Raw genomic sequence first — 20,039 nt, 5'->3', positions numbered from 1 at the left:
CATCTCAAAGTATGTTATAGCCAAAGGAGTACTATTGCAGTGTAACTGTTGTTGTAATGAAGAAAATGAAAGGTAATTTATTTTTAAAGTTGTTACCTGAAGTCAGGAATTTTAGTCCAAGGTTTTCAGTCAAGATGCTGAGGGGGAGTTTTTCTTTGTGTTAGAGGTGGGGCTAGCACCAAAAATGCATTGTCCAGTAATAAAAATGTGCATTAGTACTGGTGCCTCAACCATTCATTTTTACCTATTCTCTTGAAATTATTTGTGAGTGAATAGTTTTTAACCACGTTAAAACACAGGCCTAAGATTAAAGGTTTCTTTACTTCATAAGTTGTTCTTAATGAGGTGTTTTTTGGAATATGCAAATATACTGAGAGTTTATTAAGATTTACTAAGGCTAGTTCCTTTTTGTTGGGAACATGTAAACCTTTGGGTAGACATGGGTTAGCTATTACCTTTGTTATTGCTGACATTGGGAAAGAGGGACAGCAACTGCAGGAAAGGATATCCCAGAGGGGTCAAGGGCGTAGGAAGTCTTCCAACATCCACTGCAGTGTAAGATGCAAGCTATTTGGACCACAGGAAGGAACTGTGTGTGAAGGTAGTGCACATCAGAGACATGATCAATGACTTAAACTATCTCCTGAAAGTAAAACAACAACCAAAGAGTGACATCCACACTAAATCAGCCCACTGGGCCGTTCCAATGGCTGGAGACTTTGCAAAGGTCAGCCAGGGTGCAGTTCAGTGATCACAGAAGTAACAGATGCCCCATCTTCCTACATAGCGCACAGCACCCTATTTTATGAAATATGCTTCACTTCCAGGGTAGATTAATCGCACTGACATGACCCATTTGTATACCTGCAGACAATTTCCTTCTTTTTGTTAGCAAAAAGAGCTCCTGTTCCATTGTCCAGATTTTAATCTCACAATGCTTCTGAGAGTTACTGCTTTTCTCCCAGAGAAGTGCTGACCATACATATATCTTGCTGCATTCTCCGAGGTCGCAAATAGTAAAGTTGAATCTTTGGAAACATGGGTTGCCTGCTCCAAAAGCACCTTGCAGTGTGATCCAGAGTCAGTTGGCAGAATGATGAAGCATGTTGCATGTCACACAGTGTTAGTAATGAAGGAGGTACATTGATGTTTGCCCTCTGTCTAACACCAGTCCTCCCAGCTTGGATCTTCAAGACTGTATTTTCTTCACCTGTTATTGTTGACTCACCCGGTGCTCCCTCAAACTCATGACTACCCTATGAAGCAGGCATGTCTGACCAGGGGCCTGGCTGCTCAAGTGTGGGTAACATAGAGTTACAGAGGTAAATGTTTAACTCCCACAAACTTAAGGACTTTCTAGAATAAAAGAAGATGTTGCATGATGAGCACATGGGCAGTTTTATTCATATTGTTGCTGCATTCCATGACATGTCACATTCATCGCCCTAGTGACAGGATGCAATTTTTATTGAAGAGCGACTTGCATTAATCCATCATCTTCCAGGTAACTCAGGGTGTTCACGGCCAGTGAGGAACTTTGGAAGTGTAGTCTTTGCTGTAATGTTGGGAAATTTGGCAGCCAGTTTGTGCACAGCAAGATCCCACATATTGCAATGATCCTATAATCTAGTTTAGTTATGTTGGTTAAGGGAGAAATGTTAGCCAGGACATCAAGAATACTCCTATATTCTTCTTTGAATAGTATAATAGACTATTTCACATCAATCTGAGGGGGTCAATGGGCCATTACTGCTTGCCACTAAGGAAGCCAGAGATTGCTCATCAAAAAGTTCATGAAGTTTTGTTAACTGCTGAGAAAAATAATTTGGTGGACAAAAAGAAGATCATTTGGAAATTACATAGACAGTTTGCATATCCGGTGCCACTGAAACTGAAGACTCTGCTTCGAGATGCGGGAGTGGTCGATAAAGGGTATGATGATCATATTGAGCAAGTCACTGCTCAGTGTGAAATTTGTCTTAAATATTGCAAGACACCACCGCGTCCTGTTACGAGCTTGCCACTAGCCAGGAAGTTGAACAATGCACTGGCAATGGACTTGAAAGTTTGGCTCAAGGATAGGGGTATTTTTTTACTACACTTCATAGATATGGCAACCAGATTTAGCCTATCCACTGTAATACACAATAAAAACAAAAGGACCATTGTTGATAAGGTCATGGAGAAATGGGTAGGAACAGGATTAGGCACACCAACGAAGTTCCTTACAGATAATGGTGGGGAATTCGCCAATGAAGAATTTTGAGATACTTGCGGAAATGTAAACATCATAGTTATGCACACTACAGCTGAGTGCCCGTTTAGTAATGGTCTTTGCGAAAGAAACTATGTGGTAATAGATGACATGTTACATAAAATATTAGCTGATCAACCAGACTGTAAATTGCAAATGGCACTAGCATGGGCGGTGCACGCAAAGAACTCTTTGTAAATGTTTGAGGGGTACAGTCCGTACCAGTTGGCGTATGGAAGAAATCCAAAGTTGCCTTCGGTGTTATTGGATGCTCCCCCTGCTCTAGAAGAATCTAGCATTAGCTCCACTTTTTCTGCGTATCTGAATGCTTTGCATGTGGCAGGAAAGCTTTCATTAAAGCTGAGGTTTCAGAGAAAATTTGGTAAGGCCTATGGCACCACATAAGACCATCAGGAATATGCTTTAAACAAGGAGACGTGGTATATTATAAAAGGGAAGGCCAGAAAGAGTGGAAAGGACCTGGCAAGGTAATAGGGAGTGATGGGAAAGTAGTAATTGTGCAACATGGTAATCAAATTGTTAGTGTACCTTCTTCATGGTTAATTGGTACTGACTATACCTTTACAGGCTCTGAACAGGACAAGGAATGTGAGGAGGCACCATGTACTTCACATCCACACACACTGGGTAGTTATGAGGAGCAGATGACAGCAGATACAGGGTTGACTGACTATGAACAAAAACATCATAAAAATCGGGCCAGGGAAAGTTGCGATTATAACGGGCTGCTTCGGGAGTTGTTGAGCAATAAATTGAATAAAAAGCAAAGACACCATTATTCTGTGGTGCATTCCCATCACAACTCATCTTCATGGGAGGAGCTTTGGAAAAGCACAAGGAAGTGGCTACAGCGACACTCAATTTAGGTGCTACAGAAAAAGGAATGTCAAAGGGATATTGTTACAATGTTCACAAAATTCCCCAGTTTGAATTGGGATGCAGCTGACCTATCCAAATTCAAAATGTTTAAACAGCATACAGAGCAATGGTTTCTTGATTTAGGTGTGTTTGAACCAGTCAAGCAAGCCATAAAAATTCACCTAGCAATTGGAAATGGAGGTCTACACAAGCTGAACCCCTCAGGATTAACAGAAGAAGAGCTAAAGGATCCCCAAGAGATATGGAGTACATTGGAAGATCGGTTGAGAATCAGGTTAAACTTCCATGTTTATCAACTAGAGTTCATGTTATTTCGACAACAGCCTACAGGTTCTATAGACCACTTGATCAGCAGATGCAGAGAAAAGGGTACGTACTGTGATTTTTTTAATGCAGAATGAGCAGAATTGTTGAATTCAGTCCCATGGAAGCATTCCATAAAACCTGCTTGACGAGCCCAAATAGCATCAAAGATCTACTCAAAGATGGACATGAGCACAAAGCGATCCTTGCAGGTCGACAAAGCTCATAGGTCCTAAGTACGACCCCAATTGTTGACACACACACTAGAACACCCAAACCTAGCACGACATGGAAGGTGTAGTCTTCTGCATTCATTAAAGAAATGTCCAGCTATTCACTAATTCTACAAGGTATTTGGCAGAAAGGGCCATTGGCAGTGGCAGTGCACTAAGTAAAGACAGATGTAGCTACAAAGAGCCGTGCACTGATCCAAATAGAACATACACAACAGGCACCTTCAAGCAATAAGAATGACCATCCGATATCCAATCAGAAACATATACTTGAGGTAATTGATGAACTAGAAAATGACGATAATGTGCACAACAAGACGAAGAGTGGTGAACACATGTTTCATGTCATCGATCTCAGGAAAACATAGATAGCATTACACCATCCAAAGTGTTTGCGAAGATTCAAATTATCTTCCCTAAGAAAGTTGGTAACTATTCATTATTGGCCAAGATTGACGCAGGGGCAAGTGTCAACATACTATCACTGCGAATACTAAAAGACATGTATCCACAGACATGGAAAGCCATGGCGACACCTACTGCTGCAAAACTTTGAGTACAATGGTTCACTAATTCCACGTGCAGGGTCCATAGTCCTGCAGTGCAAGTACAATCAGTCCTCCTGTGTATCACGGATAGTCTACATCATGGAAACAAAGGACCCAGAAATTGCAGATCTACTGGCCTGTTGTGACCTCACACTAGTCATAATCCATGGAATGAGTCAGCCATCACAAGGCAGATCAACCTCACAAACTATTCCTATCACCTCCATTCATGACCTAACATTGAAATAACCAGAATGTTTCAACAAAGTTGGCAGTTTCAAGGGAGCTGCAATGTTACACTTGCAAGAGAATGCAAGTCTGTCAACTGATCCAGCATGTAAGTGCAGCATCCACATACTAGACAAATTGAAGGTCGAGCTAAACAAAATGGAGAAAGACAGAATCATTACGAGAGCATACAGATTGATGCAGCTCAAACACATGTCAAAAGAAGGATGGAACATTGAGAGCATGCCCCAATCCACAATGTTTAAACACTCTCTTTGAAACTCTTTGAAATATTCTTCTTACAAAACATTAGAAGAATTATAGAGATTTGAAGATGCAAAATTCTTTTCAAAGCTTAATGCCAAGCATGGGTTATTAGTCAGTACGTCTTGTGGAGAAGTCCCAAGAGCTTACTACATTTCATACCCCATTCAGACAGTACTGTTTTCAATGACTTTCTTTTGGGCTATCTGTTAGCCAGGATCTCTTTCAAGCTCACATGGACTGCATTACATGGCACTGTACCAGGATGCATCTGTATCACAGATGACATAGCTGTTGGGAAAGAATGAAGCAAGAACATGACCGTAATCTGCACTTACTGATGCAAGCAACACGTAATGAAGGATTGGTGTTCAACAGTCTGAAATGCAACATCAATGTGTAGCAGATAAATGTCTTCATCTTTATTTATTCCAGGTACTCGCATATGTCTTGATCCTAGTAAAATAGAAGATATTAAGGCCATGCCAACTCTTCAAGATAAGGACGATTTTCAAAGATGTCTAGGTCTCTTTAATTTCTTGTCTTCATACATTCCTAATTTTGCTCAATAATCTTCATTGCTAAGGGAATTGTTGAGGAAGGATGTGCATTTCCTGTGGCACAAAGACCCCCAATACCTCTTCAAAGCACTGAAACAGTCATTATCAGAATTATCGACATTGCAATTTTATGATCCTAGGGAGACAACTACCCTGGAGATAGATGCCTCACAGAAAGATCTTGGAGCATGCATGCTACAAAAAGACAAAATGATTGCGTTTGCTTTAAAATCCAACCACAGCATTGAGCGGGAAACATTATCTTTAGTGCTTGGAATCATGCATTTTCATACCTGTCTATTTGGCAAATGATTTGTGGTAGAGACCGACCACAAGCCACTGAAAATGATTTGGTGAAAACCATTGACCACTGCAAGATTGCAGTGCCTCTTGATAAAGATTCAAGATTACGACTGTGAGATTGGATACAAGCCAAGTAATTTGATGGCCACATCAGATACACTTACCTAATCCAGCGAAAACAGGATATATCCTTAGATCTACAAGTTGACTTTATCGACATTAAACTTGAAGATGTTCTTCAAATTGATCTGATACATATTGTGCAACAAAAGTGCCATGCGGTGAAAGATTCTACACTCCAGAAACTGGAAGGCCATTTTCAAAGTATGGTCTGATTCAATTCAGCATGTCCACAAACATGTAAGGCCATTTTGACCTTACCAGGACAAGCTAGGCATTTCCCAGGGAGTCACTTTTAAAGGCAGGCAGGTTATCACATCAGAATCTTTGTGACCTGATATTCTTCAACAACTTCATCACACACACATGGGCATAGATCAAATGAGAGGTCTCACAAAAGAAATAGCGCATTGACAATGACATTGAAGTTGTCATCATGAAGTATGAGGCATGTCAGGAGCATATGCCAAGTCAGTTCAAAGCCATTGGTTCCACATGATGTTTCTACCACCCTTGGTCCAAAATCCAACCTCTTTCATGTCGAAGGCACTGACTTCATTGACATCATTGACTACTTTACCAAGTACCCCATTATTCAACAATTGCGCAATATGTCAAGCACAACTATCATGCACACTCTTAAGTGCTATTTTCAGTTTATATGGTGTATCTAGAGAGATGATTATGGATAACAGCCACAGTTTTTTGGTAAACCATTTCAAGATATTTGTGAGAAGTGGAATGTTAATCACACTACTTCTTCTCCTCCTTACCCTAGATCTAACAGCCTAGCTGAATGAATGATTCTTTTTCCTTATTCGTTTATGGGATGTGGGCATCACTGGCTGGCCAGCATTTATTGCCCATCCCCATTTGCCCTTGAGAAAGTGATTGTGAACTGCCTTTTTGAACCGCTGCAGTCCATGTGGTGTAGGTACACCCACAGTGCTGTTAGTGACTTTTGAATTTTGACCCAGCGACAGTGAAGGAATGGCAATATATTTCCATGTCAGGATAGTGAATGACTTGGAGGGGAACTTTCAGGTGGTGGTGTTCCTGTGTATCTGCTGCCTTTGTTCTTCTAGATAGTAGTGGCCGTGGGTTTGGATGGTGTTGCCGAAGAAGCCTTGGTGAATTACTGCAGTGCATCTTATAGATGGTATGTATTGCTGTCACTGCTCATCAGTGATGGAGGGAGTAAATGTTTGTGGAAGAGGTGCCAATCAGGTTGGTTGCTTTGTCCTGGATGGTGTCAAGCTTCTTGAGTGTTGTGGGAGCTGTACTCATTCAGGCAAGTGGAGATTATTCCATCACACTCCTGACGTGTGCTTTTTAGATGGTGGACAGGCTGTGGGGAGTCATGAGGTGAGTTACTCGCATTACCATTACCTGGAAGTAAGTTAATCGCCGCAGGATTCCAAACTTCTGACCTGGCCTTGTAGCCACAGTATTTATATGGCTAGTCCAGTTCAGTTTATGGTCAATGGTAACCCCCAGGATATTGATAGCGGGGGATTCAGCGATGGTAATGCCATTGAATGTCAAGGGGTAATGGTTAGATTCTCTCTTGTTGGAAATGGTCATTATCTGGCACTTATGTGGTGCGAATATTATTTTCCGTTTGTCAGCCCAAGCCTGGATGTTGTCCAGGTCTTGCTGCATTTAGACATGGACTGCTTCAGTATCTGAGGAGTCTCAGATGGTGCAGAGCATTGTGCAATCATCAGCGAATATTCTCACTTCTAACCTCATGATGGAAGGAAGGTCATTGATGAAGGAGCTAAAGATGGTTGGGCCTAGGACACTACCCTGAGGAACTCCTGCAGTGATGTCCTGAGATGATTGACCTCCAAAAACCACAACCATCTTCCTTTGTGCTAGGTATGACTTCACACAGTAAAATCCCTAATTCTCAAATGTAGACAAACCAAGCAAGATTTACACATTGCAATTTTTATATCTGAGAGCAACACCTTTAAGTGCAACTGAAAAAATACCAACATGCACGATTAAAATGCAGGTACAGCATTGCCAAGTTTACTGTTGGGACAAGTTTGCATCCAATGTCCCACTGGAGGTAGATGACAACCAGCCAAAGTGACAAGGATTTGTTCAGAACCAAGGTCCTATGAAGCCATTACACATAAAAGCACAACAATGAGGCATAACTAAGGATAAATCCAGCTCCTCAACCACCGTACAGTCCTATTTCACTGAGGACAAGATCCCAAATGCAGCCATGAACAATATCCAAGAATGACAACCCCACAGATCACTGTGAGCAATGAAAGAAAGCTCCAGACAAGGTTAGCATCACAAGCAGATTACCTTCATGCTTTACAGCCTCATAGCTTGATCAGTTCTATACACTTATGTAATGGTAACTAAACATGAATATGTATTGTAAATAGTTATACTTTTTTGCAAGGGGTAAAGTATTTTAAAAAGAAAGTGGGTGCTGTAATATGTCTTTAAGGGATATCAGCATGACATCAGTACAAGGGAAATGTGTCATGTGATCCAGCCTTAGCTTCACTTTTGCTTTGAACAGAGCACATACACACAGCTCTAATGTCTCCAAGCTATACAACTATGTAAGACTGTTCTCATGTGCCTAGTTTTAGTAAATAAACCCACAATGTGTTTATCCAATCCTTTATGAATGATTGGTGCCTTGTGTCTTATACAACAAATAAGCTCAAGGATTTATATCATTATAATAACACAACGCTTAGTACATTTTTAGTAAGGCACTGAAATATCCCATTTTGTCCACCCTCTCTTCTTGGGAGAAGTTTTTAGTTTCACACCCATGTATAAAACTGGCTTCACAGATCTGCTGCCTATTATAGGAAACAGTGAGCATAACATGGTGGAATTTGGAATTCAGTTTGAGAGGGAGAAACTTGGTTCGGAAACAACTGTGCTAAACTTAAATAAGGGCAATTACAAAGGAATGAGGGTGGAGTTGGCTGGAGTGGACTGGAAATGGAGTTTAGCAGAAAAGACAATGGCAGATGCTTAAGAAAATAGTTCATAGCAACAAAGATATATCCCAGTGAGGAAGAAGGATTGTAAGAAAGGGATAAACCAACCTTGGTTAACCAAGGAAGTTAAGGATAGTATCAAAGTGAAATAAAAAACATATAATGTGGTAAAGTTTAGTGGTAAGCCAGAGGATTGGGAAAGTTTTAAAAACCAACAGAAGATGACCACAAAAATAATGGAGGGAGAAAATAAACTTTGAGGGGAAAGTAGCAAGTAACATAAAAACTGACATTAAGAGATTCTTTAAATATATAAAAAGGATGAGAGAGGCCAAAGTCAGTATAGACCCCTTAGAGAATGAGGCTGGGGAAATAATAATGCGGAAATAGGAAATGGCAGATGAGTTGAACAAATACTTTGCATCTGTCTTCACAGTAGAAGTCACTAATAGCATACCAAAACTATGGGGCAAAAGGTGGGGGTGGAGAAAAAGTACTAGGGAAACTAATGGGGCTAAAGGCTGATAAGTCACCCGGAACTGATGGGTTGCATCCTAGGATATTAAAGGAAATAGCTGTAGAGATAGTGGATGCACTGGTAGTAATCTTCCAAGAATCCTTAGATTCTGGAAAAGTCCCAGAGAATTGGAAAACTGCCAATGTAACACCCTTATTCAAAAAGGGAGAGAGACGAAAAACAGGTAACTATAGGCCTGTTAGCTTAACATCTGTCATTGGGAAAATGTTGGAGTCTATTATAAAGGATGTGATAGCAGACCATGCATACAGAAATGCATAATCTAATCAAGCAGAGTCAGCATGGCTTCATGAAGGGGAAATCATGCCTAACAAATTTATGAGAATTCTTTGAGGAGATAACAAGCAGGATAGATAAAGGGGAAGCAGTAGGTGTAATATATTTAGATTTTCAAAAGGCATTCAATAAGATACCAAACATAAGGCTACTTAATAAGATAAGAACCCATGGTGTTGGGGATAGCATATAGGATGGATAGAGGACTGTCTAACTAGTAGAAGACAGAGAGTTGGGATATGGGGGTGGGGGGCATTTCAGGATGGCAGCCTGTAACTAGCCGAGTGCCACAGGGGTCAATGCTGGGGCCACAGTTATTTATAATATATATTAATGACTTGGGTGAGGGAAGTGAATGTACTATTGCCAAGTTTGCGGATGACACAAAAATAGGTGGGAAGGCAAGTGGTGGGGATGACACAAAGAGTCTACAGAGGGGTAAAGACAGGTTAAGTGAGTGGGCAAAAGCTTGACAGATATAGAATATAATGTGTGAAAATATGAGGTTATGCACTTTAGCAGGAAGAATAGAGGAGCTGAAAATTACTTAAATGGAGAAGGACTGAAGAAAGTTGCAGCACAGAGAGAATTGGGGGTCCTCGTGCATGAATCGCAAAAAGCTAACATACAAGTTCAGCAAGTAATAGGGAATGCAAATGGAATGTTGGCCTTTATTTCAAAAGGAATGGAGTATAAAAATAGGAAAGTCTTGCTAAAACTATACATGGCACTAGTTAGACCACACCTAGAATACTGTGAGCAGTTTGGTCCCCTTATCTAAGGAAAGATATACTGGCATTGGAGGCAGTCCAGAGAAGGCTCACTTGGTTGATCCCGTGGATGGAGGGATTTTCCTATGAGGAGAGGTTGAGTAGGTTGGGCCTGTACTCATTGGTGTTCAGAAGAATGAGAGGCGACTTTATTGAAACATATAGGGCTGAATCTTACCTATGTCGGGCGGGCTGGGTGGGGACGGGCAGGGGCAGGTGCGGAGCCAATCGTCATCACGATCGGCTACATGCCGCCATTTTATGCGGGTAGGCCAATTAAGGTTCGCCTTGCGTAATACGCGTTCTGTAGCGCTCAGCGCTGCTTGTGCGGGCGGGGGGAAGAGGGAGAGTCAGGGCTTATGCTCATGCATTTAAGAGTACAGCAATCTCCCTGAGGCAAGGAGCTGCCTCAGGGAGATTAAGTACATAATGAAACTTTTTTATAAATAAAGTGAATAATTATTTAGACATGTCCCCTCATGTGACAGGTTTGTCAATTTAGCAAAATGTATTTATTTATTTTGTTAAACCTTCTCACCTGCCTGCCATCCTCAAGGTTGGACAGGCAGCATTGTCACCAGCTTTATTTGCTTTTTTAATGGCCTTAACAGGCCCATAACAGCTCGGCGGGCCCACAGCCACCTCTGGCATGCATCTGCCGAACGAAATATCAAAACTACACGCATTGATGTCGGGATGCACGCCCGACGTCATCAAGCATCATTTTGTGCATCGACATGTCAGGCCCGCCCCCGCACACCAATGGCAATGTTCTGCCCATAAGATTCTTAGGGTGCTTGACAGGGTAGGTGCTGAGAGGTTGTTTCCCCTTGTGGGAGAGTCTAGGACCAGAGGGTATAATCTCAGAGTAAGGTATCACCCATTTAAAACAGAGATGAGGAGAAATTTCTTCTCTGAGAGTGGCGAATCTGTGGAATTCTTCATCGCAGAGGCCTGTCGAGGCTGTGTCGTTAAGTATATTCAAGGCTGAGATAGACAGACCTTTAATCAGTAAGGGAATCAAATGTTATGGGGAAAAGGCAAGAAAATGGAGTTGAGGATTATCAGATCAGCCATGATCTCATTGAATGGTGGAGCAGACTCCATGGGCCGAATGGCCTACTTCTGCTCCTGTGTCTTATGGTCTATAGAAATAAAAATGGAATTGAGTGCTTTCTATATTGACCTGCAACCAATCTTACATTCAGCCGGCAACTTGAAAATCTTCTCCCGTTTCTTTTACCATTGAAATAAAACTAGAAATGCACTGGAGTATCCTTAATTAATTTCATTCATTGCATTTTATAACTGAATATTCAAAGATTGCCTCTTCTTTATTATTTTATTGTACCTTATGTAACATGTTTTTCCATAGATGCTGCATGAAGCTTTTGGTACCATGCAAACAAAGATTAGTTTATAGATAGTGGTTTGAGATTGCACATTGATACGAATGAGCACTGGACACCAAATAAAAGTCTTCATCTCATACATATTAATGAAAGTGTCTCAGTGAAAACAGACATAGGTTTAGGATGGCAGTCTAAGCTGGTCCCCATAAATATATTTATTGATGGAAAACTTCCCTCCAGCATGTTGATCTGAGCTTTAATTCAACTAGTTGGCCTACTATGGTACTCCTCATGGATTTTCTGGGAAATGGGCTTGGCAGGGGAGCTATTGGGGTGGGGTTTAGAGTAAAGGAAGAATAGCGAGGGGGAGAGCAATCAAGTGAATTGGCAACTGGATTAAGAATGGACACAAGGCCTGAACTGAAGGAATGGAGCTGTTCCAGTTTTCTGGAAATTGGAGAATGTTCAAGGTCGGGATACGCGGTGATGTTTTCGTCGATAAGGGAAGGATTGGAAGCATTGCTGAGGCTGAGGTCACAAGCACATTCTTTGGGTTGAGACTGGGACAGAGTGAAATGTTCAATAAAATGTATGACATGTTTGCATCCTACTTCTGTTGCATATTTAATTACTACCTTAACGCAACAATCCATCCCAATAATGGTTAAAACCCAATGTTAGAGTCTGTTCTGTTGCACGAAGAGCAGAGTGAGACTTCCTGGAGGAGGGAGTCTCGCTTCTCTTCACAGTCACTTTGTGAGTTCATATTTGATATACATACGATGTCTAGCATTGAGGCAAAGTGGTTTCAGTTTCCTACTTGGGGAATGTGAAAGTCATATTTGTCGTTAGTCATATTTGACCCCATTAATCTTGTTCACTTAACACTGATAATTGCCATTTTATATTCACCCTGAGTCTGTCAGGATTTTTAAACCCATAGATACCTTGCTGGCATGATGTATAATTTTCATACCCAAGGGCATTGGCTGAATGTAAAGCTTTTAATCATGAGCATTAATGGTCTTGAAAGTCATTGAGTGCAATACTAATCACCTAAGAACATGAAGTCAGTGAACATTTGAGAAATATCAGTAACTTGTTTAATGGAGTTTTGATGCAGAAGATTCTTATGTTATACCACACTTAGCCAAATGTGAGTATTTTAAAGAGTTGACTGCAACAAATCCATGCTGCCAATGGGAGATATCAGAAAACCTGGCATGCATGGCAGACAATTTTCCTCCCTCCTCAAATAATGCAGTCACAATTGAAATTTCCTAATCCAAAGATACAATTCCAAAATGAACAGTGCTTTACAAAATGATGATGAATGCATCTATCTTGCTCATCTATTTCTTTGAATATTTAAGGGCGGAGCCCATTAAATCCTAGAAATTGGTCTATCTTAAGTTCCACTATTTTCTCCATTCATCATTTATGCTTCCTGCTCTTCTTCCTCTAGTCTACTGTGCATTCCCCTTCACACTGTCTAACCTTTAGGGTCTTTAGCTGTTTTGGTCCTACATTCTGAAAAACTCACAGTAAACCCTTTCACTTTACTACATCTCTCCACAACTTCAAAACCTACTTCGTTCCTTCTCCAAGCCTTTGGTCACCTTCTTATTGTTATACCTACTAATACCTATTCCCTTCCACGCACTTCAGGCAGAATCACCCATGTCCGGCTGGCATCAGGTGTGTTCAGTGGCGAGAAAGCCAAAAATAAGTTTCACGATATCATGAAACCAGTTTGTGATCGTCTGCTCAGCCTGTCGATGGTGAGCCACTTTTCCCACCATCAGACATCAGGAAACTCATTGTAATACACCAACATATCATCATAAGGCCAGCCCACTGGACTCATCTCCCCCGCCCCCTGCTGGATTGTCCACCTATGTCAGCATGATTACTTGCCGACATGTTTCACAACAGCATATAAAAGGTGTGCACTTGGCAGGCTGCACTTTGAGGGGAAGTCGAAGGTGAGTGCACAGCAATGTTGAGGAGGGCTCGTGAGGGATGCCTGTTTTACTTCAAGGTTGAATTGCGTTGGCGGGGGTAGCAAAGGCTGCCCTGCAGTTGAAGGTAGCATAGGTGAGGAGGGATGTGGGCGTGGGTAGCGGCCATGCATTCCGGAAACCCTTGTATAAAGTAACCATTGCTCTGCAGCTGAGACAGTTCAGGCGCAGCCGCATTGATACGATTGAAGTTGGGCCTGTAGCTTATCTGCCCATTCCAGCAATGCAGAGGCATCAAAGTGCCACCAACTGCTCCAGAACTTTTTCACCCCTTGGGCACAGACTGCAAATTAATGAGCATTTTAGCAGACTGCAAAACAGTTGGAAGACTGGGCACATTGTGCAATCTCCTTGCTAAAGCTGGTCATAAAGTAGTCACTGGTGGAGACGCTCACAGCCCCTTGCAATGTCATCATCCAGGTTTGGACCAGCCTCCCCCATGGTTCAAGCTAACAGGGCAGCCATGCAGTGCAGGTTAGGAGAATGCCTGTGTCTGAGCTGAGAGCACAGTATGCAGGCCAGTGGGCAAAGCTATTGCCAATCATTCAAGAGGATTGGGGCAGAGGAAGGTGGGATTTCGGGCAGCCATGCAACGCATTAAACTCTGGCCATCCAAGTGGTGGCCAGCAAGGGTGTGTTAAGTGTCTTTAAGGATCCTTCGGGCTTTACCATGCAGGTTCTTAGAACACCCATCCACGTGTCTCTCTCTCTCCTTCATCCTGCAGGATGTTCATCAGGAGCATGGAGCCTGGTGAACTAGCTGTATGCTTCATGGTGTACAGAGAGTGAAGACGACGGGGAAGAGAGCGCCAGGCTGCACAGAGGGAGGAGCAGCTTCCTCAGGAAGAAGGGGCAGCTGGGGCTTCTGCACACACCGCTAAAGAGCCCCAGTGAGCCATTGCTGGTTGGTGCCTAGCGATATCCAGGGCCACAGACCCTGCCGATGACTGAGAACCAGTGACGCCGAAGACTGCTTACATCTGCCAGTTACTGCAGGATTTGGCGCCATGTTAACGTGGAGGGCATCTACTGCCAGTGGCTGTGAAAAATGACAGCGGCGGAATGTCATTGACAGGCATCACAGAGTTCCGTTCTTCTCTCTATGTGCTCTCAGGAGCTGGAGCTGGCTGAGGAGGAGATGCGGGAGCTGCAATGAGGGGGACATTGATAGTGATGAGGGTGAGGAGGTCCTTGAATGCGGTGATGACGGGGAAGATGTCACACTGATCAGACGAGGTAGGCGTGCTCACGAGGCCCTCATAGCTGCTAGATTTGTGGAGGATGATGATGACATGAAGTGAGGAGATACCACAGATCCTCACATTGCCTCTGTGAATGTTTGACTCCAGTCTGGCATATGGCAGTGCAGATACCCTCTGTGATAATGCTTCAGTCATGGAGACGCAGTGGAGTCCCTAATAGTCACTCAGTTGAAGAAGGATGGTGACAACACGCAGTGAGGATACTCTCTATGTCCTCACTGTGTCCATTGTTCACAGTGAGGATCTTCACATAGCCTCTGAGAATGTCTGACTGGCCAAGGGCAGCTTGCTAGCACCCTGAGCTCAGCGCCATATTGAGATACCATCTTGAAACTTTAAAAGCATCTGATCCTTTGTCTGCCTTCAGCATCTGAGCCCTTCAGGAGCACAGCATCACTGGTCACAGGTGCTGAAGAGATGGGGGCCAGCCCCACCGCAAAGATACTGAGAGCACACAGAGAGAATGATGGAACTCTCTAACGTCTGCCCACTACATTCTGGCAGCAATGACCAGCACCATCGAAGTGCAGGCATCAGTAATGTGTCCACTGAGTGTGAGGCTAGATCATCACTTTGGTCTAAAGGCTGCACAAAGCAAAGGGAAGAGACCCTGGACTGAGACACCTGCCTTTATCTTGTGCAGAAAGGTTTCACATGAGTGACAAGAACACTGTTCATCAGAACAAGGAGCCATAGGCAGGGAGATATTCTTGGGAGTTCATTGACAATAATGAACATTATGCACAAGTGATTAACATCTGTTCCCAGGCTATAACACCATAAGACGTAGGAGCAGAAATAGGTCATTCGGCCCATCGAGTCTGCTACGCCATTTAATGAGATCATGGCTGATCTGATAATCCTCTCCTCCACTTTCCTACCTTTTCCCCGTAACCCTTGATTCCCCTACTGATTAAAGATTTGTCTATCTTAACCTTGAATATACTTAATGACCCGGTCTCTACAGCCCTCTGCGGTAAAGAATTCCACAGGTTCACCTCCCTCTGAGAGAAGAATTTCCTCCTCATCTCTGTCTTAAATGGGCAACCCCTTACTCTGAGATTAAGCCCTCTGATCCTAGACGCTCCCAGAAGGGGAAACAGCTTCTCAGCATCCACTCTGGCAAATCCCCTAAGAATCTTATATGTTTCAATAAGGCTGTGCAACTACATCCTCTTAACCTTCCTTACCCTGCTACTGTGTCTTGGTGCTCCCTGGACATCCACAGCAGAAGTGGAGGCAGCCTGCTGACTGTGATGCCCTGTCTATGATGACGTTAGCGGGCATCCTCTGGGGTCCGAGACCTGGAGGGCCCCGGCCTGCTTTCGGGGTCCTGCTGTGTGGCAATGGCACTCTCCTCGAGCTGTGGAGCTGGAGCTGCTGGAGCCACAGGAAGAGAGGATTCAGATGGGCCGGACGCTCCTGGTGTTACCTGGGTGGATGGCCCCGGGGGGTGCACCTGCTGATCCTTCTCCCTATGGGTGCCCAAGGGCCCCTAGCTGACTCCATGAGGAGAAGGGGTAGCTGGAATGAAATCGAGCTGCTCCGCACCTCTCTCGCATACACACTGTTGGAAGCCAACTATGGCATAGCAATGGAGTTCAGCCTGTGTAGCAGTGCAGGAGCGACATCCTGGACCAAGGTCTCCATGTTGGCCGCCATCCTACCACTGTTGACCTCAGTGTGTTGGCATGCTAGCACAATCAACTCAGCCTGAAGACAGACAGACTCCTCCATCATGCCTTGCTCCTCCATCATGCCTTGCAATCTGAGGAGTGCAGTGGACATCCCTTCTTGATGCTCCCGAGCTTACCTTTGCAGCTCCAACAACTGTGACATGACCGAGTCCAGATGCTTGTCATCTGACTCAAACTCAGCAGATTTCTGGCCTCCAACAGTCCTCCCAGTGCCAGGGACCTGGGAAGCCCCTGCTGCCGCCTGCTGTGGATCAGAAAGTGCAACATCCTCACCAGATTGTGATCCCGAGGCTGCTCTAAAGCTAGGTCCCACCGAGGTGCGCGTCTCTGCGCAGGTGGAGGGTGTGGGGAGCGCTGTGATGGGAGTTCAAGGAGGATGCCTTCAGATTCCTCCCCAGAGGTTTCTTCAGGACTTGATTAGAGGCCCTAGGTCATGGACTCTGTTAGCTGTTTGGCAGATGTGCCTGCGAAAGCAAGGAGAGATAATTAGTGCATGGTAGTGACCTGTGAAACAGGACACATCACTCACAGCATGATTGTCTGATGGATGTTGCACTGCTGGGTCCTCACTTGGTAGAGCAGCACCAACCTCACCGTCAGCACAGGACCAGTCCCGGTCATCACTGGCCAGCTGGATGGCTCAGTTTTCAAAGTCTGTGAGGAACTTGATTTCAAGCATTCCTCCATCTCTCTGTGACCTCTCCCTGTTGTTGTGTGCCAGCTTGACCTGCATAAATAGAGATGGGGAGAGTGTATCAGGATGTGGGACTGGTCAGATGATAAGTATGACTGGCCTGCATGAGTGATGAGTGGTCCCATGGAAGGGATGAGGACAATGAAGGTGTGTATGTGAGAGTGAATGGTGATATCCCTTGAATTGGCAGTGACTGAGGGCCCTGTGGATGTGTGATAGGTTTGTGAATGTGTGAGTTGAGAGTAATGAGAAGAGTGAGTTACCCTGGTGGAATGTTGGAGATTGTTCATTCTCTTGCAGCACTGGGTGGCTGTCCTCTCTTGCAGGGCGTTTGCAATGACCATCGCTGCCACTGCCTCCCAAGCTGGATTAGTTGATGTTGCTGCCCCTCTTGTGTCCACTGTGGGGCTAGAGGATATCATGGCGAGCCTCCACTGCATCTAAAAGGTGCTGGATGCATCATTGAACCTGGGGACAGCAGTCTTTTTGCCTTTCAGGGCCATGTCTTCTTCCCAGTAGTCATGGGCTGGAAGCACTGAAAGATGTGCGAGCAGCTGCACTTTACATATGGCACCTGGCATGATGAAGTAACAAGATGATGTGGTGGGCGAATGTGAGCCCGCCCGCCATGGAAACACCGTGTTTCCTGGGAATGCACAATTAATGTAGCGGGTTTGGGACAATACGGCATGAAAAGCCGCCGTTGCGGCCGGCAAGTAAAACATCGTTTTACCCACCCCTACCGCACTTAGTGCGAATCTTGGATGATCCTGCTGTTTGTTCAGTTATCTGGAGTGCCCTCGAACATTTACTGCATTAAAGGGGGCTATACAAATTCAAGGTGTTGGTCTCATCACCTTTTTTGGGAGAGAAGATAAACATTGCCTTTGTTCTGCATTTTTGATCACAAATCAATAAACCTGAATGATCAGGAGTTATAAATGGCAATGACATATTGGTATTGTCGCTGGACTAATAATCCAGAGACCCAGGGTAATTCTTTGGAGACCCAGGTTCGAATCCTGCCATAGCAGACGGTGGAATTTGAATTCAGTAAAAACCTGGAATTAAGAAGTGTAATGATGACTATGAAACCATTGTTGATTTTTGTAAAAACCCATCTGATTCACGAATGTCCTTTAGGGAAGGAAATCTGCCGTCCTTACCTGTTCTGTCCTACATGTGACTCCAGACCCACAGCAATGTGGTTGACTCTTAAATTCCTTCTGAAATGTCCTAGCAAGCCATTCAGTTGTAACAAACCGCTACAAAGTCTGAAAAAAGGAACGAAACCAGACGGACCACCCGGCATCAACCTAGGCACCGGAAATGACAATGGCAAACTCAACCCTGTCGACCCTGCGAAGTCCCCCTTACTAACATCTGAGAGCTAGTGCCAAAATTAGGAGAACTGTCTCACAGACTAGTCAAGCAACAGCCTGACATAGTCATCCTCACAGAATCATACCTTGCAGATAATGTCCCAGACACCCCCATCAACATCCCACCAGCAGGACAGACTCAGCAGAGGTGGCGGTACAGTGGTATACAGTCAGGAAGGAGTTGCCCTGGGAGTCCTCAACATTGACACTGGGCCCCATGAAGTCTTATGACATCAGGTGAAACATGAGCAAGGAAACCTCCTGCTGATTACCACGTACCACCCTCCCTCAGCTGATGAATCAGTGCTCCTCCATACTGAACACCATTTGGAGGAAGCACTGAGGGTGGCAAGGGTGCAGGATGTACTCTGGGTGGGGGACTTCAATGTCCATCACCAAGAGTGGCTTGGTAGCACCACTACTGACCGAGCTGGCCAAGTCCTAAATGACATAGCTGTTAGACTGGGTCTGCGGTAGGTGATGAGGGAACCAACAAGAGGGAAAAACATACTTGACCTCACCCTCACCAACCTGCCAGCCGCAGATGCATCTGCCCATTAGTATCAGTATCAGCAGGAGTGACCAGCACACAGTTGTTGTAAAGACAAGGTCCTGCCTACACATTGAGGATACCCTCCATTGTGTTGTGTGGTACTACCAACTTGGTAAATGGGACAGATTTCAAACACATCTAGAAACTCAAGACTGGGCAACCATGAGACGCTGTGGATCATTAGCAGCAACAGAATTTTACTTCAACACAATCTGTAACCTCATGGCCCAGCATATCCCCCACTCTACCATTACCATCAAGCCAGGGTATCAACCCTGGTTCAATGAAGAGTGCAGGGGGACATGCAGGCATACCTAAAACTGAGGTGTCAACCCAGTGAAACTTTTACACAGGACCACTTGCATGCCAAGCAGCGTTAGCAGCAAGTGATAGAGCTAAGCGATCCTATAGCCAACGGCGAGGTTCTAAGTTCTGCAGTCCTGCCACATCCAGTTGTGAATGGTGGACAATTAAACAAATCACTGGAGGAGGAGGCTCCACAAATATCCCCATCCTCAATGATGGCTGAAGCATTTGCTACAGTCTTTAGCCAGAAGTGCCGAGTGGATAATCCATCTCAGCCTCCTCTGGAGGTCCCCAGCATCACATATAGCAGTCTTCAGCCAATTTGATTCACTCCATGTGATATCAAGAAATGGCTGAAGACACTGGATACTGCAAAGGCTATGGGCCCTGGCAATATACCGGCAATAGTACTGAAGACATGTGCTCCAGAATTTGCCACACCCCTAGCCAAATTGTTCCAGTACAGTTACAACACTGGCATCTACCCG

At 44.1% G+C, this 20,039-nt stretch overlaps 1 protein-coding gene across 2 annotated transcripts in view; it reads left to right on the top strand.

The window, feature by feature from the left end:
• The window catches only part of prkg1b (protein kinase cGMP-dependent 1b), an 809,007-nt gene that overhangs the window by 718,022 nt on the left and 70,946 nt on the right, over positions 1-20,039 (top strand). The window lies entirely within an intron of this gene.

The sequence above is a fragment of the Carcharodon carcharias genome, chromosome 17, assembly GCF_017639515.1.
Source record: "Carcharodon carcharias isolate sCarCar2 chromosome 17, sCarCar2.pri, whole genome shotgun sequence".
Lineage (NCBI taxonomy): Eukaryota > Metazoa > Chordata > Chondrichthyes > Lamniformes > Lamnidae > Carcharodon > Carcharodon carcharias.
The sequence above is the reverse complement of the archived record's forward strand: the minus strand, read 5'-3'. Positions and strand labels throughout refer to the sequence as shown.